Source organism: Trichechus manatus, unplaced genomic scaffold (genome assembly GCF_000243295.1).
Source record: "Trichechus manatus latirostris isolate Lorelei unplaced genomic scaffold, TriManLat1.0 scaffold00037, whole genome shotgun sequence".
NCBI classification, from domain to species: domain Eukaryota; kingdom Metazoa; phylum Chordata; class Mammalia; order Sirenia; family Trichechidae; genus Trichechus; species Trichechus manatus.
The window spans coordinates 8803723-8822398 of NW_004443973.1; the positions used below are offsets into that span (position 1 = coordinate 8803723).

The window sequence follows — 18676 nt, forward strand, 5'->3', positions numbered from 1 at the left end:
AGCCATCTTTAGTCTCTCTACCCAGAGGGAAAAGGATTTTTGCCATCACCTGCATGCAAACTACCCCAGTCCTTTACAAGTGTATTATAACATGTTGTTGTTGTTGCCTGCTTTCCAGTTGGCCCTCAACTCATGAAAACCCCATGTACGATGGAATGAAATGTTGCCCAGTCCTGTGCCATCCCCATGTTCAATTGCAGATTGGACCATTGTGATCCAGAGGGTTTTCATTGGCTGATTTGTTTGGAACTGCATTGCCGGGCCTCTCTCCCTAGTCTGTCTTAGTCTGGAAGCTCTGCTGAAACCTGTTCAGCGTTATAGCAACACACAAGCCTCCACTGACAGATGGGTGGTGGCTGTGGATAAGGTGCATTTGCCGGGAATCGAACCCAAGTCTCCTGCATGGAAGGCAAGAATTCTACCACTGAACCACCAATGCTCTCTATAACACGTTAAGCTTCTTTATGTGAGGATATCATGAAGTGCCTCTAATTTTATAGTTTGCACAACATTGAGAGGGTTGAAGATACCTTAAGCTCATCCTCACATCAGGCAATGAGAAAAGGCAGTGCATTCAAATCCACTAACCCTAATTCAGAATCATTATACTCCTCTGTCTGAGCTTGCCCAAGCAACAAAAGGGAGAAATTAGCTTAAAAGACACTATTATTTTATTGACCCTGGGTATTTCTTAAGTCTTCAAAATGTACTTTTGACCATTAATATTTCATTAAAGAACTTTAGTCATAAATTTCTGTTTCTAGAAAGTTTGGGGAGTTGGCAGGTGCAATAGAAATAGAAAATGCTATATTTTAATGGCCATTAAGTTGAAACTTTCTGAGATACTATTAGACTCCAATTAGTTAGCTGAATATCACCAGTGGTTCATCATTGTCATTAGGTATTAATTAAGCAGCTACAGAGTGCTAGACACTCTGCAAAACTCACAAAAGCAACAGTCCCTGTTTGGGGGAAACTTATACTTCTGGGGGTGGTGATCTTTGTTGTTGATACATTACCATTTGTAATAAGCATTTTTGAAGTGAAGTACTTGGTATTTTGAAAGAGCTTTACGGTCTCTAATTATAACCTCAACAGCTCCTAACATACAACGCTACCTTTACAGGAAAGGAAACCCACCCCAAAGAGGTTAGGTGGCTAATCTGACATTGTGGTGAAGGCGTTTAGACACTCTTTTAAATGTTATGTCACCTTTGACAGAACATACCCTGACAATAAAAAAAGGTATAAAATCAGACAGTTTGAAGGAGAGAGAGTCTCGTGTAAAAACACCAATGCTGTTAAGTCCAGAGATAAACACAGGTGAAGGGGCAGGGTTTTTATTTTAACCTTTCGTCCTTTCATACATGGGACACTATCCTTCTTAGAATGGCACTCAGCTTTCTGGATTGTTAAAAAGAGGCTTATAAGCGCAACTGAAAGTAATACGGGCATTTTAATATTGTGACACTTAATGCTACATAAAACCTTTGTTTCCTACAGGTTTATTGAGCTGGTGTATTAGATTTCCTGCTGTATGAGCAGGAAGATTATGGTGGCTTAGGTCTAAGTATACTTTGGGGAGGCATTTTGTATTTTCTCTATAAATAGTCTTTCTAAAACAACACAATTGTGTAACTATTAATGTTTATATTCCTTTATACATCCCCCAAAGTTTACTATGCATAGTGTAGAGTGTGGTAACCAAAGGAAATGTTTTTGTCTGTGAAATAGGCTGGGAATTGTCATTATTAAAGTAAATCTGTTTTACTTATTATTTCATCAGTAGAATTTTCACGCTTTAGTCCTGTGTTATAATGTTATGTTATTATGTCTGGACGTTTCTAAGGGCTAAGAATTTATGCACTTATATGCATATGAAGGAGTCCCTGGGTGGTGCAAAGGGTAAAGTGCTCGACTGGTTGGCGGTTCAAACCCACCCAGAGGCGCCTTGCAAGAAAGGTCTGGCAATCTGCCTCTAAAAGTTCACAGCCTTGAAAATCCCATGGAGTGCAGTTCTACTCTGCATACATGGGGTCGCCATGAGTTAGAATTGACTTGATGGCAATGGATTTATTTTTTTTTCCATACACATATATCCACATGTATACATATACGTCATGATTTTAAACAAAATCTATAGCAGAACTGAAAGACTAACTTTAAAATGGAAATAAAGACACTTGGGTGATTCTGAAATGTTCAGAAAACTTGAAATGTTGGTTTCACATCTGTGTTTTCTTTTACAGATGAGAAATTTGATTCAGAGGACTGTCGTTCAGAGCATGCATCAAAGCTTATTTTTCATACTGAAATAATTTCTCGGGCTTAATGAAACTAACCAAATCATTAATTCCCTTATTGAATGTATTTTTAAATAGTTAACACAGACTTACTCTCACAAGTGCCAGGTAAAATGCAGCCCTGCAAAAGTACCACACAGGTTTCAACCTGGGTTACAGTTTTGTTCCTGTTCCTGAGGAAACATAAACTATGGTGAAATTGCATTTCTTTGTGTGAGTAATTTAATGGGCAATTTCTTCAGAATTTATAAGAAAAACGCCCCAGACCTAGCACTACAGGCCCCCCGGAGCCGCTTTTTCTTCCATACATGAATAGCCTGTTTCATTATGTTCAAAAACCTAGCACAAAAGGAACAAATGGCAAGCGCTGTTACATCCAAAGAAATGAAAGATTATCTTCTCCAAACAGCAGAAATTAGATGTATTGGCCCTACCTTTGAATCACTCTTAGCTTCAGATAGAACATGACGTATGGGTAATCTGCAATTTGCTAGGGGCATTGTTAGCATGCTTTGCCTCCAGGGTAGGATTTTAACCAGGCCTCCAGCAGCTGTGTGTTTGGCGTCTCAGCCACATTAGATATACAGAACCCCCCTGCTGTTACCCTGGTGAAACCTGTGCCAAGGCCCCTGGTGACACGACGGAGGTATTAGGTCAGATGAGTTACATTAAGTGGCAAGTGATAAATTCAAGATGACAATTCAAAACAGCAGTGTTTCTTCTAGTAATTAATTCCAGTGGTGCCTGAAGTGGTGCTTGGTTGCTGCCACTGGTGTGGCAATGCTGCGCAGCTAATGAGAAAACATTACAGCAAGGATTAGGGGCCTGTGCATTCTGGCAGGCTGAGGTCACTATGATTAGGAAATATTAACACAGACTTACTGTGATAAACCATATATGCCCAGGAAACTTAATTTTTATTTTATGAATGTAAAAACTGTTGAACACTTTACGATGTGGCAATTCCTGAAGCGGGCTGGGGAGAGGAGTGAGGCATTCCATCCTGGGTCTGGGTCAGTCCCTCAAGGATGTAGGGATGGCGACAAAAGGGCTTGCCAGTGCCAGGGGCCCTTTTTTCTTCTGTCTGTGGACACTGTGTTTTGGGCACATAGAGGCACTATAAAATTATGGGTCTGCTTCATTTTCCCAAATGTGATTTGATCAAGGCCTTTTTGCTATATGACTCATCTTCCTTGCTCAAGAAATTAGTCTGTACTGGTTGTATGGCCATCTCGTCAAGGCATAAAGGTGAGTTCACTTTCTCTTGCCAAGACTGTCCTTGGAGATGAGCATGCCTTTGGTTTCACGGTGCCATCAAGTTTTCAGAGGACTTGCTCACATTTATCCTCACTGCAAAACAACCTGTCAGCTATGGAGCGGAAGTGGTACCATTCCAGTCTGAAAAATGAGAACCTTGAGGCTGGAGGGGTGAAAGCAGCGGGCCAAGATCACACAGTCTAGAACTCAGCTCTGAAAACACCTGGTGCACTGCTCACCCGAATGTCTCTTAGAGCCAACCATCAAAACTACTGGCTACAAAATTACTGAAGAAGATTCTGCTGGGCACACTTGGTGCCTGTACACATGTGTGTGCATGCGTACAGCTCTTCCCCACCCCACACAAAAATGTCCTGACTCATCTCTAGTGAAGGACTTTCAGTTTGAGCAACTACAGATGTCCTGCGGTGTATTGGATATATGACCTGTAAAATACCTACTAAACACTTTGCCTTTGGCACTGAAAAATGAACTGCTTCTGGGAGCAAGACTATTTCCTTATCACCTGCTATAAATTGGCTCTAGTGTTTGATGCTCAAGTTCAATATGTGCTCTGTCCCACAGGTCTGTGTGTGAGTGAAGGAGATGAGTAGAAAGGCCATTAGTAACACATGTTCTCTGAAATGTGGAAGTGTTACCAAACACTCACTTACCTCTTTGTGTTCTGAGCTTCTTAGTTTATTAAGAAGTCGATTACATTTTAGGAAAAATAGGAAAAACTTTAAGTACGGTTTTTTTTTTCTTACTTTTATAGGAATACATGATATTGATCTTGCATTTGTTAACAGTGAAGTTTAGCTAGCTCCATTTTCTAGAATAATAGAAATAATGAAGAGAGCTCTTTCTCCCTATAGTAGAAGAGGGAGACTCAGTTTCAACAAAGTAACAATTAAAAACCACTTATAATGATATATCTGTAACTCTTGGTATCTTAGTGTGTGAAAGACAAACTTAAGAAAAGTCCATATTCAGCAAACAAGCCTATCATTTCTTTACATGATTTGAGGTGATGGTTTGAAAAAGCATGAAAAAGTTTCTACAGAATCTTTCTTTAACTTGAAGTCGACAAGAAGCGTGAAAACAATAGTTGCCTGAGTTAGTAAAGGAGTAGGAATAGTGTTCAAGTCTCCAGTAGGCAATAGTGACCAAACTAATGTTTGATAAAAGACAATAAATTTGGGTGAACTCAAATGATTTTTATCTTAATTTTTATATTTTCCTCTTAAAAAGTCCTACCTTTTTGCTTACTTAAGCTTCCACAGAGCATTATGAGAATTTTTTTCTTTTCAAAGAACACCACAAGAATCATTTTCAAGAAGGCTAAAATCTACTGAGGACAAAATCAAATTTCAGAAATGCGTAGCAAGTCATAGTTCAAAAATATGACCTAAGATGCCCTTCATTGTAAGTAAAGAGAGGAGGATGGATTTCTTTTTTTTAAGGGCTGAAAACTATATCTTGTTCAGTTGTTATCATACTGTTTAGACATCTCATTTTTATTCGTAAGTTCACACTTAAGAATTCTAAATATTCCTTTAGTAAAGAGGGAAGGATGTACCCACTTCAGACCTTGAATGAATTTTTTTTTTTTCATTTCCGTGGCAAATAAGCCAGAAAAAAAAAGTTTCTGATGTTTTGCAGTCTGTCACATATTTAAATCACTAGAAAGGTTCTAATTACTTAAAACAATAACATGTCGTATGTAGAGAAGGCTCTAGAACAAAGCTGTTAATTCATCAAGACTTAAATCTGCTTCTCACTTTTCTCGTAGTCACTTTTTTTGAGTTAGCCGCTTGGATATCCCAAGCCAACCTGAAAGCTATCAGAAGCCAGGCTATTTCTACTTTGTTTCTGCCAATCTTCAGGTTTCTCAGGGCCTCACATTTTAAAATATCTTCCAATATGAGATGGAAGGAAGAGCACTGGACTGGGAGTCCAGAGATATAGGTTCCAGTTTTAGCTTTACCACTGACTCACTGAATTCTAGGCCAAGGTTTTCTCATCTGTGAAATGAGAGAGAAGTTTCCCAAACCTGTCATTAATTCCATCATATTCACTTGAAAGGCTCCCCGCCTCCTTTTTAAAGAACTTTTTTATAGACAGTCCCTAAATTACAAAAATAATTCGAGCTTGTTTTAAAAAGTCAAACAATATGGAAATATAAAAAAATAATTTGATAGTCCTCTACCCCATTGCACCAGCTTGCTTCCAGTCTCACTCTGCTGAGATAATCAATATTGAATTTGGTACGTGTATCAGTTAGGATTAGACTTGGTTGTATGTAAGTGGAATACACCAGACAAAAATGACTTAAACAAAATAGAAGTTTTTTCCTCTTACACATAAAAAGATGTCCAGATGTAGGATGTCCAGGGCTGGTATGGTGACTGCATAGTGTCAGCAGGGACCCAGGCTCCTGCCTGTCTGTTCCACTGTGCTAGCTCATGGCTACCATCCTCAAAGTCACTTGATGGTCCAAAAATGACTTTTGGAGCTTCAGCCAACACAGATACATTGCAGGCCACGAAAGGAGGAAACGTAAGATGGTGGAGGGAATGCCTCCCATCTGAGTTATCTCCCTTTAAGCACACAATTTTGTCTACATCTCATTGGCTGAAACTGAGTCACATGGTCATGCCTATTTGCAAGGCAGTCTGGGTGACACCATGCCTAGATAAAAACTGATTCTAATATAAAAGGAGAGAGAATGGTTAAAACGGAAGACAGCTAGCCTGCTCTTTCACAGTGTGTATCTTTTCATAGTTTTTTTTTTTTTAATGTTCATACAAACATATGTAAATATATAGAGATTAGTTTGTGGTTCTACTGTGGTTTTTATTAAAATGGGACTATATTATACACATTGTGCTGTAGCTTGCTTTTTTTCTTTTAATATATCATGGACATACTTCCAGGTCAATATATAGAGATTGGACTTATTCTTTTTAATAGTTACGTAACATCCCATAATATAGATTTATCATAATTTATTTAACAAGTCACTTGTGGAAAAAATTCAGATTTCCAACATTTTTCTACCATAAATTGTTGAAATTAATAGCCTATACTTATATATTGAGCCATGTTTTCTTAAATTTTAAAAATTACTAATCCTATCATATATACAAATGACGATATATAGTATATGCCCAGTTTAAATAATAAAACAATGCATGCGTATACACCACCCACTTAAAAAATTAGAACATTGCAATTACCTTTAAAACCCCTGTAGGCTACTCACAAATAACATCCTTCTCCTCTCCAAAAGTAACTATTATCCTGAATTTTATTATTCCTTTGCTTTTCTTTGTAATTTTACTACATGTAAATATGTTTTTAAAAACATTGGTTTCACTTGTTTCTGAACACTTATATCAATGAAATCACATTGTATGTATGCTTCTGTGACTTGTTCCTTTTGATATACATTATCTTGTGAGATTTATCCATGCTGTGTGTAACTATAGTTTATTTATTTTTACTTGTATATAGTAGTAGACCATTGATGACTATACTACCTGTGATGAACATTTGTTTCTGTTTTTATTGCTTACACAAAAAATTCTGTTATATGCATTCTTGTTCATTCTTATTTTCCTTGTGTATATGTGCTGGAGTTTCTCTTGGGTATATACTCAGGAATGTAGTTGCTGAGTCACAGAGTATGTGCCAATTTTTTTCCCCAGAGTATTTATCCCAAATTATACTACCACTGGCAACGTGTAAGAGTTCTAGTTGTTATACATCTTTGTCAAAAGATAGTAGTGTCACACTTTTAAATTTTTGGTGGGCTAGGTATAAAATCTTCTGGAGGGCTTTTGAAAAATGCTTTATCCCTGGAGATACTGATTCAATAGGGTTGATTTGGCCAGTGTATGGAGGGTCCTGGGAATCTGATTTTAATAAATCCCTGGTTGATTCTGATGTTCAGCATGGTCTGGAACCACAAGACTAGACTGACCTTTATGACCCCCTTATAGCGGGACTATATCCAGATGCTCCATGGCCTTTTATTGTCCACACTGATGCCATCATCTGGGTCTGGAGATTTCTTTCCTGCAGAGTTCTTTGCATTATCATTCCTCCATCCTTTCTACTTCTCCAGCCAACATACAAGCCCTGAATCAGGTCCTTATTACTTCATGCCAGGATTAGAAATGACATAGAAAGTGGTTGCATACACAGACTCTGAAGTGAGTCTGGGTTCAAATTCTGGCTCTGCCACTTACTAGCAGTGCAACTGCTGGCACGTGACCGTCTCTGAGTCTCTGTTTCCTCAGTTGTAAAACAGTACCTGGCACAAGGTAAGCATTCAACAAATGTTATCTATTATTGTTATTATTACTATAGTTATTATTGCTGTTGCAATTGTTTTTACTTCAGCAGCCTCCTAGAGGGGTGCGTGGAATTTGAAAGAAAGAGAGTCTCACTGGCAAGCCCTCTTCTACTTCAATTCTCCTTACATAGGAGCGCTAAACTAATCTTCTGTCAGTTCCATTTCATCTTATTTTCCACTACTCAAGAATGTGCAACAGCCCTTTTTGCATGTCTTAGGGAAATAACCTATCAAACACTCATGGAAATGTCAGTGGTATGAGACTTTCTCTTCATTCAAAAGAAGCAGCTTTCCCTTTTCCTCCCATTTAGCTGTAGCTTGTCTTTGACAACATGTAAGAAGTGCCTTATGGTAATTGTACTAGTCAAGACACGGGTTCAGTTGCTTTAACAAAGACCAAATAACAGTGTCTTAAACAAGGTAGAAGTTTGTTTCTCTCTCACTTAAAACCAAGCTTATAGGCGATCTGGGAGGTCTAGTGACTGTGTTTCAGGAAGTCAGGGCCCTAGTAGTGTCCATCTTGTTGCTATACCATCCTCTAGAGCAAGGGTCAGCAAACTTTCTTTGTAAAGGTTCAGATAGTAAATATTTTAGGCTTTTGTGAGCCATACTGTCTCCACTGGAGCACAAAACAGCCATAGGTAATATGTAAACAAACGAGTGTGGCTATGTTCCAATAAAACTTTATTTATGGACATTGAACTTTGAATTTCCTATAATTTTCACAGGTCATGAAATATTATTCCTCTTTTGATTTTTTTGGAAACATTTAAAATGTAAGAAACATTCTTAGCTCATAGGCCATATAAAAATAGGTGGTGGACTGAATTTGGTCCACTGATCATAGTTTGCTGATTCCTGTTGTGGGGGATTACCCTCATCTGCAAGGTATACCTCCACTATGCCCACATCTCAGCTCCAAAGAAATGGGGAAAGAGGAATCAAATGGCAGTCATCTTTCTTTAAATGTAAAGATCCAGAATTTACCCACATTATTCGTATCATGGAGTCCCTGGGTGGTGCAAATGGCTAACCACTTGACTATCAGAAAGATTGGTGCTTTGAACCCACTCGGGCACGTTGGAAGATAGCCCTGGCGGTATGCTTCCAAAATGTCACAGCCTTGAAAACACTATGGAACAGTTCTACTCTGCATACATGGAGTCACCATGAGTTGAAATCAGCTCAACAGCAACTAACAACAACAACAATCTTCTCATAGTCCACTAGCCAATACACAGTCACATGGTATACCTCATTGCATAGGAGAATGAGAAATATAGTCGCTAGCTGGGCTACCATGTTCCTAGCTAAAATTTAAGGGATTCTACTACTATGAAGGGAAGAAGGAAAGTGTAGATATTGAGGAACAGTAAGACATCTCTGCCACAGTACTTGGGAATCAAACTGGAATAACGACAGAACAATTATCTCCTAGATTCAAGGTCTTTTGAAGTTTGTCTTCTTGTCATTGCCAAAAATGCGATCTATGTCCTAGACAGTAGACACTTGTTATTTTTGGTGATGGAAAGGCAATACTGAATGTAGGTGAAGTGTACACAATTTAACCAAGGTAAATGATGGCAATAAGAAATACACAATATTAAGGGACCTTATTGGTAAATGCTATAATATATACAATTTGGCAACAATAGCAGTAACAACCCAAAAATACCTGAGTACTTACGTAGGTAGATGTACATACATATATGTGTATAAAACCAAAAAAACCAAACCTGTTGCCATCGAGTCACTTCCGACTCATAGCAACCCTATAGGACAGAGTAGAACTGCCACACAGAGTTTCCAAGGAGTGCCTGGTGGATTTGAACTGCTGACCTTTTGGTTAGCAGCTGTAGCACCTAACCACTACACCACTAGGGTTTCCTATATGTGTATAGCAAAGTGTATGTGTGTATATGCATATATATGTAGGTGTATCTGTAGGCATAGATATATGCGTTTGTGTGTGCTGCACATATATTCATATATATAATAAAGTGCAAAGGGGAAACAGTCACGGTTACCTCCCAGACATAACCAAACACGTCATAAGATTAGTTCACCAGGTTTGAAGGCTTAGGACCACAGTTTCGTGAAACAATCTGGTCAATTGGCACAACATAGTCTATAAAGTTTATGTTCTGCATCCTAGTGTGGTAAGTAGCATCAGGGGTCTTAAAAGATTGTGAATGGCCATCTAAGATACAACTATTGGTCTCTACTCATCTGGAGCAAAAAGGAAGAAGAAAACCAAAGACTCAGAGAAGAATCTAGTCTACAGGACTAATTACCTACATGAACCACGGCCTCATCTATCCAGAGACCAGAAGAACTAGATTGTGTCCAGCTACAACTACCGACCCTTGTGACCAGAGACACAATTGATGGTCCCAGATAGAATGGGAGAAAATCGTAGAAAAAAACTCTAGTTCTTATTTAAAAAAAAAAAAAAGCCAGACTTACTGGACCAGTAGAGACTAGAGGAACACCCAAAACTATCTCACTGAGATACACTTCAAACTTTGATTTGAAAGTACTCCCAGAGGTCACTTTTCAGCTAAATAACAGATTGGCTCAGAAAATAAACAGTATCGCCCATGAGTCCTGTGCTCCTTAAAAAAAATCATCTATATGAGACCAAATGGTCAACATTTACCATAAAGCATAGATGAGAAGATGGGGAGGTGGGAAAGGGAATCTGGATTAATGGAAGGGGAACAACCAGAATAGAAATATGGAGAATATTGACACAATGTGTAAAATGTAAACAATGTCACTGAACAATATGTATAGAAATTGTTAAATGGGAACCTAATTGGCTGTGTAAACTTTCATCAAAAACTCAATAAAATATTTCTTTAAAAAAATGGGGTCTATGATGCTCATTGAGTATAAAATGAATCCCTTTTGTTGTCCATGAGACAGACATAGTGGTTGTAGGACTGAGGGGGAAAAGTTTGGTGGCCATCTGACTGGCAACTCCCACTACAGAATGGCATTAGTATTGTCAAGGCACTTGATGGAGAATTCACCATTTAACATTGGAAGTGAATGCCAAAAATAACTTCAGAAACTAAGCCCTTTTTGACCCATTTTTTTATCTTCCACTTATAAATTTTTTTATTAGAAAAATTTTGATCTCTGGTGAACCTTAATATAATCCAACATTCCGCATCCAGATGTTAATATTGGAACTGGCTACTCCACTCCCAGCCCCACATTTTCAGCCTAAGTTGAAAGAAGCAGCAAAGGTGAAGGGCAGGAAGTGGGTACCCACTGAGCCTCTTCTTCTAATGAGGACAATAAAGCTTTTTCAGATAGACTTGCCTTGTAAACTTTATATTTCATAAGAGGTAAATATTTTTTTAGCTAAGCACATTGCTACCCTGAAAAAAATAAAGTCTTCTCTGTGAGGGAAAGGATAGATTAGATATCAGCTAGACAGCTAGCTGTATCTACCACATTCAATTCAATTGCTGAGTTTGAAATAGATTTATTGAGCATCTACTATGTGCAGGGCACGCACTGAGCTCTAGGAAGGCAAAAATGAATAATATCAAACATTTACCCTTGAGGAATTTATAATCTAGAAGGAAAGACAAATTAGCAAACACATAATTACCATTTATTACAAGAACAGAAGTGTGTACAAAAGACAGAAATAATTCTGAGCAGGGAGTAGTCAACCCTGTCTTGTGCAGGGTAAGAAAGAAGGTAGAGACGTATTAGCAGAAACACTGAAAGGAGAAGAGCATCATCATTCTCCCGAAGAGTAGAATCTGGTTGTGAACAGAGTAGCATCCCATCCTGCATGCATGTGAAATGAGAACCATCATATCAAATGTGGGTGAGCATACACACTTGCCCATGTGTGTGTGTGTGTCTGTGTGTGTGTGTGTGCATCAGCACCCAGGACCCACTCCTTTCACCCCAGGGGTCTGGTATGACTGTCTACCGTTGGTATTAAGGAATTTATTTACCTTGGTGCAAGCGCTTCTCCCAATCACAAGGACCATTTTCACAACCCCTACCTTGTCAAAGGAGTCCCTGGTGATGCAAACGCTTAATGAGCTTGGCTGCTAACTGAAAGATTAGAGGTTTGATTCTGCCCAGAGGCACCTCAGAAGAAAAGCCTGGCAATCTACTTCCAAAAAATCAGTCATTGAAAACCCCTATGGAGCACAGTTCTACTCTGACACACCTGGGGTCGCCATGCGTCATCATTAACTTGAAGGTAACTGGTAACCTTGCCAAAAAAATTACTATTTGCATATAAGAATATGCTTGGGATATATACACTCATTTCTCTTATTTGGTGCTCACCCGATAAGAGGTAAAATTAAATGCATCTTTTAGGGTGTGAGGAAGTATATACCAAAAGTTCCCTTTTTATTTCTCAAATTAAAATGAGACCATTATTGTTATAAAGTAATATTTATTTTTTGTTTAATCTGAGTGTTGTCGGTGTTTGCATACTGGGTTTAGGCACTGTAGACCCCAAAACATTAACAGCAAGAAGTGGAAGGCTTGGAGAACATATAAACGCAGAGATGATAGGTTTTTGCTGCAGCTGGAAACTGGGGAATAGATAATTACATCATTGTCTCTCATTCTATTCCCACGCGCACTTGCTTAAATGTCATTTCAAACTGCAGGTTCTCACTCTTTCCTTCCTGGGAAACCTTATTCAACCCGTGCTCAGCCATCATGATAGCAGCGCCTCAGTCCAGATTGCAGCCCCGCGGGGAATTCATATTCAGGCATCACCGATTGTTGACCTGGCTATTGTTGTTTGTGATACTTACTGGTAAAGTTTCTCAATCAATACAACATCAGCCCAGGCACCTCCTGGGAATGGAAGCCTGCAGCAGCGTACTTAATCTTGGAGCCAGCTTGTGCTCTCTGCTTTGCTGCTAAACTGGGTAGTTGGCCTGCTTGATGTGGCATTATCCCTGCGGAGGTCAGATGTGAGCGGGTCGGCAAGTGCTGAAGAATGGCTGTTTGTGATGAAGTGCCGCTCCCGCCCACCGAGAGACATTTAATAATGATAGTCCGTAACTGCGCGCGCACAAAAATCCATGTCGCCTGTGAGTCGTCAAGGTTGGAGGTGTAGCAGGGTTGGCATTATTGTGGAAGGTAGCTTTGAAAGTGATGGTTTTTTATTTAAAAATGGAAAAGGCAGGGGAGAAGCGAAAGAGACTGATGCAATATTTTGGAAGACAGTAAATAAAAAGATTCTTTTGCTTCTCAGGGAATCCAAGGGTGGTGCAAATGGTTAATGTAGTCAGCTGCTAACTGAAAAGCTGAAAGAGTTGGAGTCCAACCAGAGGCACCTCGGAAAAAAAGCCTGGAATCTACTTCTGAAAAACAATCCAACGAAAACCCTATGGAGCACAGTTCTATTCTGACACACATGGGGTCTCAATGAGACGGAGTGGACTGGATGGCAACTGGTTTTCTTCCATCTCAGAGGAGGCAGCGGTTATCACCAAGTTCCATACCTTCACACTTCTTCTTCCACCGTTGCCTTCAGCATAACTTCTAGGTGGTATAGAAAAAAAAGAGAGAGAAATTATTTTAATTTCATTAAAATGAACCATTAATAATGCCTTCCTTACTGAAGGAGGATTTAGAATGTTAAACATGGATTTAGAAGTGTACCACAGGCTAACATGAAGAAGAAATTAATACCTGAATAATTATTGAACATGGCACTGAGATTTCACCCCGATACTGTTTAGAATATAACACTATGGAGCCTGAATAATTCTAAAAATGGTCGTCCTGCAAGAGATTTCAGTGCATTATTTATCCAGCTATTTTCTGTTTGGTCCAATCCTTTTTTTAGTAATCAGACAAAGAAAAAATAAAATGCTTGGCGTGACCTAAATATTCTGTCTGTTATAAATGAAGGCAGGTTTCTCTGTAAATAAATACACCACCAGTATTGTCAAGGAAATAATAAGTGTAAATGTTGGGTTCAGAGTCTACAAAAATCAGAAGGGCTTCATTAAATATTTGATTACAAGACAATTAGTTAATGAATAGGAGCATGACAACTGGATTTCAGAGGTGTTATTACCTCGTACCTTGGGACCAACGTACCAAGACTTTGGATTGTGCATTTAGGGAAGGACTGTGGATAACAGGTACATTCCACAAAGCCCCTGATTTATTTGTCTCTGTATCTCAGGACCTAGCACTGTGCCTCATGCAATGAAGGTCCTCTGTAAATATTTACTAAATGCATGGAATGGGATAGAAAATGAAATGAAGTGGAGTGTCTGGGATATACCTTCTGTGAGTAAGAGAATTGGTGCTCTTCCATCTTTGCAATGTTATATTGCTCCATTTCCCCAATTTTGAGGATTAGGCTATACTAATGGTCTTAATGGAGCCCTGGTGGTTCAGTGGTTAAGAGCTCAGCTACCAACCAAAAGATTGGCAGTTAAATCTACCAGCCACTCCTTGGAAACCATAAGGGGCAATTCTACTCTGTCCTATAGGGTCACTATGAGTTGGAATCAACTCAACGGCAACGGGTTTGATTTGTTTTAATGGTCTTAAAGTGATGTTTGGTCTGCAAACTACAAAATAATTTTTTTCAGGTATTTAAAGTAAATTTCAACTCACCTTTATGATTGTATGCATTTCCATGGCATGGCAACAAATTTACACAAACATGTAAAGAAAATTTAGCTTTTCCATTTTCCATGACCAATGCAGTCTTCTTTATGAACTTCAAACCTGCTATGCATTCAGGGCAGGGTGGGTGTGGGAGACACCCAATTAAGTCTGAATTGTTCAGTCCCAACCAACAATTTCAATAGTATATTTAGGTACCTCAGACTTTCCAGTTTTCCACTCCTCCTCCTGCACTCCCTCAGTAGAGCTTTGTGGGTGTCTGGAGTGAAGAGTTTACACGACCTCTGGTGGTGGGGAGGAAGGGGTCCTTGGATGGCAGGCTTCGGTCATTGGACTATCCTCTTGTTCCTGGAAAAGGGTTTTTCATGTCCCCCAAGTTCCTGGGTGCCCTGCTGGCATTCAATGTTGATTTTTGAGGATAAGGAACTTGTCTGTTCTGTTGGCCCCATCTGTGTCTGGTGAGTTGGCCTAACCTTAGCTTTTGTGGTCACTGTGGATAGTCTGAAGTCTGCCTGTGGTTCCCATTTATTCCCAGCCTGAGAAGCCCGCCCTATAGACTGTGGCTTCAGGACTCCTCTGCATCCAGTGTGGGAATCCTCTAGGTCAGATCCCTGCTATTGGCACTTGCCTTCTTGTGGTATATGTGGGATTTGTGGGCACTTCCACTCATCTAGAAACATGGGCAGCTCTGGAGTGCTAACTCAAAGGCTTTCTTTGCTTGGCCTTGCAGCAGCTACAGATTGTTATGAAGCTTTCCTGTGAAGTAGTCTCTTGCCTATGTCTCAAATAAGAAGCTGACAAAACATCCCTCTGCTTTTGGCTCTTCTAGACCTATCTACCACCACTCATTTGTCAGTTTGTTGTGCTATCGTGGCTTGTGTATTGCTATGAGGCTGGAAGCTATACTACTAGTATTTCAAACATCAGCAGCTTCACCTACAGTGGACGGGTTTCAGTGAAGCTTCCAGACCAAGACAGACTAGGAAGAAAAGCTTGGTGATAAACTTCTGAAAACTATCCAATGAAAACTCTATAGATCACAATAGAATATTGCCCAACATAGTGCTGGAAATGAGCCCCCTAGGTTGGAAGGCACTCAAAATACACAGTGACCACAACAATGAGCTAAAGTATACCAGTGATAAGGAAGATGATGCAGGACTGGGCAGCCTTTTTGTTTTATTGTACATGGGGTTGCCTTGAGTCGTAGCTGACTCTACAGCAACTAACAACAACAAGACCTATCTAACATGCTTCTCCTTCCAGGACTTCAGCAGAGAATGGAGGAGTCTGAAGATACATATCTCACCCGCTCTGCCCCTTTCACCTCTATCTTCCTATAAGCCCCCATGGACGGAGAGATGAGGGCTATTTGCTCCCTCTTCCAGGTTACATGGGTTTTCTTCTTTGTTATATTGTCTTTCTTCTTCCCAGGGTGTCACTTCCCCTTCTTTCATCCCTGTGTCTGTAATAATGGAATGGTGGCCGGGAGTACAACTTAAGGGAGATAGTAATAATAAAAGTATGTTTATTGTTTTTGAAATATTACCCCATTATACTTATCTCTTTGTTTCACATTTTTTCTCTCACTAGCTGCAATATTTTTTCTCTATACCCTGGTAATACAGAGCCACGTCAATGCTTTTGCCTGAGTTTCAAATTCCTGATAAAGTTTGGCATCATATGAGGTACAGTGATTTGAATGGTAGCCTCCAAAAGGTAGGTCCGTGTCCTAATCTCTGGAACTGAGAATACTACCTTATTTGGAAAAAGGGTCTTTGAAGATGCAATTAAGAATCTCTAGATGAGATTATCCTGGATTATCTGATTGGAACCTAAATTCAATGACAATTGTCCCTATAAGAGACACACAGAGGAAAGATATACAGAGAGGAGAAGGCCAGGTGAAGTCAGAGGTGGAGACTGGAGTGAGCAGCCACAAGCCCAGGAATGCTAACAGCCACTAGAAGCTGGAGGAGGCAAGGAGCAGAACTTTTGCTAGAGTCTCCGAAGGGAGCACAGCTCTGCTGACACATTGATTACAGACTTCTAGCCTCCAGAACTGTGAGAGAATAATTTTTTTTGCTGTTTTAACCCGCATGGTTTGTGGTAATTTACTTTCGTGGCCCTAGGAAACTAATATATGAGGTAATGTCAAATTGGTTTCCCCATCCATAATCCTTTGATTATGAACTAAATGAATGTTCAATAAACACTTTCTGACTGATTTCTAAGCAGTATTTCTCAACTGCCTTCCCATGCTATTTACTTTTTCTCAGAAATATTTCCTTTAATTCTATAAACATTTATTGAGCACTTACTGGGTGCCACACATGTGTTAGGTATGGTAGTAGACAACGATAAACACGACACTGTCCTTTCCTTCCGTAAATTATGTGCTAGTGCCTGTTTGTATAAGTAGATGGTGATGTGTCTTTTGGTTTACTCTGGAATTGAGATTCCAAATGGGCCTCTTTCCATGCCTCTTTCCCTATCCAATACAATAATTTCTATACAAATTTGAACCAAGAAATTTCTATGGTTTTTATGCCAGCCCGATTTTCGATCTTTCTTCCCAGGATTGGCAAATTAGTCCCTGTTTTCTGACTCTAACTCCCCAGAATAACAATAATAAGGACAAATACCTCTGGATAATAAGATAACCTGGGAATTGAAGCATGTACCAGCATTCGTTTGCTAGTGATTAGGCTGTGTTGGCTGGACTAGCCTGGATAACAAGTACTAATCAATGTACACAAATGCAGATTAGAGGGATTCTGGGAATATCCGTGGGAACTTTCAGAGAGCGCTGAGATCATTAAATTCAAACACAGGTTTTCCTCAGTCACATATTTAATTTATTGTGTGCACTGTGAGGGCTGAGCTTAAATGTAAACTGCATCTTGTTGGCTCTCTAGGGTACACTTGGGATCATGGGGCAAAAATTATGGTTGTGGGCGCTGGGTGCTCTATATTTTAAAAAAAGAAGAAATAAAGAAAAAGGAAAGGGAAGAAAAGCAAAAAGATGAAGACCTAGACGTGTGCCAATGATTCTGTACATTTGAGAAGATGATGAAAAGCAGAGGGTCTAGAACTATGTCACTGGTTCAGACTCCCTACTCTTGCTTCCAAGAGAGGAAATTCAGTATAGAAGAAAGGGCTTTGAATAAAGCAAACCTGATTTTAAATCAGGGCTCTGACATTTATTACCACCCAATTTGGGGCAAGTTACCTCTGTGCTTCAGTTTCCTCACATGAAAAATTGAGATACTAATATTTATATCTCAGGCTTAGTAAAGGATTAGAACCAGCATTTGTAAAATGCCTAGCATAGCACCTGGCACTTACTGTTACTTGCCGTTGAGTCAGCTCAGACTCATGGAAACCTTATGTATAACAGAATGAAATGTTGCTCAGTCTTGCACCATCTTTATGATCGTTGGTATGCTTGAGTCGATTGTGGTAGCTGTTGTGTATTTTGAGTGCCTTCCAACCTAGCAGGCTTATCTTCCAGCACTATATTAGACAACATTCTGTGGTTTTTGTTGCTAATTTTCAGAAGTAGATCCCCAGGTCTTTCTTCTTAGTCTGTCTTAGATTGGAAGTTCTGTGGAAACCTGTCCACCATAGGTGATCCCGCTGGTATTTGAAATACTGATGGCATAGCCCCCAGCATCATATCAGCATGAAAGCCACCACAGTACAGCAAACTGACAGATGGGTGGTGGACCTGGCACTTAGTGGTCAGTTAATGAATAGCAACTGTTATTATCATTTCCCTCCTTACCAAAAACCAAAACCCATTGCCGTTTAGTTGATTCTGACTCATAGCAAACCTATAGGACAGAGCAGAACTGCCCCATAGGGTTTCCAAAGAGCAGCTGATGGATTCAAACTGCCAGCCTGTTGGTTAGCAGCCAAACGCTTAACCACTGTACCAACAGGGCACCATTCCCCTCCTTAGTCCTGTTTATTGATTTAGCTGAAGCAGCAGGACATGAGAAGTAAAGAGGAATACCTTTGCTGACAAAGACAGTAGGGGCCAGTCAGAGAGTAGATGCTGTAAAGAAAAAGATGAGGAAAAAAGAGATGAAGAAAGGCCTGTTGG

General features: G+C 39.6%; 1 non-coding gene across 1 annotated transcript; it reads right to left on the reverse strand.

Annotated features, from left to right (window-relative positions):
• Positions 1-368: 368 nt before the first annotated feature.
• Positions 369-439, reverse strand: TRNAG-UCC (transfer RNA glycine (anticodon UCC)). Its single transcript has one exon. It is a non-coding gene; the product is annotated as a tRNA-Gly (tRNA).
• Between the last annotated feature and the right edge of the window lie 18237 nt (positions 440-18676).